The sequence below is a fragment of the Aplysia californica genome, unplaced genomic scaffold, assembly GCF_000002075.1.
Source record: "Aplysia californica isolate F4 #8 unplaced genomic scaffold, AplCal3.0 scaffold00010, whole genome shotgun sequence".
Taxonomy (NCBI): domain Eukaryota; kingdom Metazoa; phylum Mollusca; class Gastropoda; order Aplysiida; family Aplysiidae; genus Aplysia; species Aplysia californica.
This window is the reverse complement of record NW_004797280.1, coordinates 1,167,199-1,169,269: the sequence shown is the minus strand read 5'-3', so window position 1 is coordinate 1,169,269 and position 2,071 is coordinate 1,167,199. Positions and strand designations below refer to the sequence as shown.

The window sequence follows — 2,071 nt, the reverse complement described above, 5'->3', positions numbered from 1 at the left end:
CCCCCCCCCTTTCCCCAACAAAAAAAAATTGATGGAAAAACAACACGTCAGAACTAACAAGAAAAAAAGTTACACACTAACAAAATAAAACACCACAAAGAGTCAAAGAGGGAAAAATAAAAGTAACTGTACGTATTCAACAAATCAACGTGGTGACAACAAGTGAGAAAGAGACTAAGTGAAGTTAAGGGAACTTTCTTTCAAAAGTAAAGAGTTTCTTTTTTTTTTTTAAATTTGACTTTTATTCCCCGACCAAAAAAACCCAAAAAATCGAGCCACGATTGATTGGTCGCGGCAGCGACAAACGCTGAAGCTAGTTCTATGTGTGTCGTTATCAATAACCCTCCGTAGATCTAGATCTAGACAGCACACGCAGCGCCGCGTTAACTAAGTGCGGGGCCCTAGGCTGTCAATGAGCTGCGGGGCCGGGGCCCCTCGATGATGTTGATGCTACTTCTGTAAAAACGTGATTAGATGTAGGCCTACCGGTATCCACCAATAATGTGGATTAAGACGACGACAAGCACATTTATAGATCTATTTCTGTTACAAAGTATGAGGCAGCCGAAACTTATCAGCCGCAGCCACAACAACAGCAACAGCGGTAGCATCAACATCCTTCTCATCAACATCAACAACAACAACAACTGCAACAACAACAACAACAACTGTAAAAACAACAGCAATACAACTACAAACAACAACAACAATTCAACAAGAGGACAATTTTTTTTGGTTGAAAAACAATTTTTAAACGTTCTTGCAAGCGCGGGGCCCTAGGCTACAGCCTAAACAGCCTTACGGGTAACGCAGCCCTGAGCACACGAGTGAACACAACACATTAAGTTTAAGAGCAGCACCCTTCACAAAGGCAACACGTCATATCTGTAGCGAAAAACTGTTTGGAACTGTAGTATTTTTTAATATAAATATTTACTGCGGACATTTTTTAGACCGATTGAACCATATTGTATACGAACAATCTTTGGTAGGTCTATACTCTATATAACGAGTGGGACTCGCGCTCGCGAAGTGGTGTTGATATGACACTGTTCCGTTTCAGTCAGTGTTCCGCCACAGTTCCACGAGCGCTCGCGTACTCGCGATTCTTTGGCTTTGAAGCCGACTGAATCGCGAATCGCCACTCTCAAATTTGACGAACAGGATCCAGCCCTACCTACCACCGAGTGAAGTGGTGTCAAGTCTGAAAACAACACTATCTTTAGCATTATACATTATAATGTGTGTCTAAGACTAATGGGTCAATTTGTTCTCAACTAATTTCATTGGACGAGCATCTAGATTCTAGTCTAGAGCTACGGTACCAACTTGGCGTGTTTTCATTGAGACATAGGCCTAGAAAATCTAGTCAATCTAGATTCTAGATCTAGCCTTAGCCTACACTTTGGTGCAATTCTAGAAGTAGAGAAGGTCACAAACGCACACAAACTCAAGCAGAAATTCACGTTTTAATCGGGGACCATAAATCGGGGGACGGGGGTCAGGAAAAGACATACACACACACACACACAGAGGGACAGAGAGGCGAACGCACAACACCGAGCACTCGAGCACAACAATAAGCTTGATCTACCCACCAACATAAAAGAGCTCCAATTTGGTATTTTTTTACTTTCCCTCCCATCTCACACTCAGCTACCAATTGTCTATTTTGTACTAAATATTGATGAGCTGAACACGAATATCAACTTCATTTCCGTCGCAAATTAATAGTTTTTGAAATATTTGATTGTTTTTAACCGAGATAGAGACATGCTTTGGACCAATCGGGGGGTTCCAGGAACATGCCGTTAAACTTAGAAATGACGCATCTTTCTGATTGGCTGCTAATTTTAGTAATGTAATGTCATCACTTCCTGGGATACCCACATGGAACGATGTGCTTTCGGTAACATTTCGGATTTTCTAGCCTAGATCTAGATCTAGATTTCTAGATTAGATCTAGATCTAGATCTATTAGGCCTACCTGGACATGATGGAAGACCGCACGAAAATTGCCGTAAAGACGCATGAGGACTAGATAATATCTAGTTCTAGATCTAGATCTAGA

General features: G+C 41.5%; 1 protein-coding gene across 1 annotated transcript in view; it reads right to left on the bottom strand.

The window, feature by feature from the left end:
- LOC101849260 (cyclin-dependent kinases regulatory subunit 1) overlaps window positions 1–2,071 on the bottom strand; it is a 23,122-nt gene that overhangs the window by 19,990 nt on the left and 1,061 nt on the right. The gene's annotated exons all lie outside the window — the stretch shown is intronic.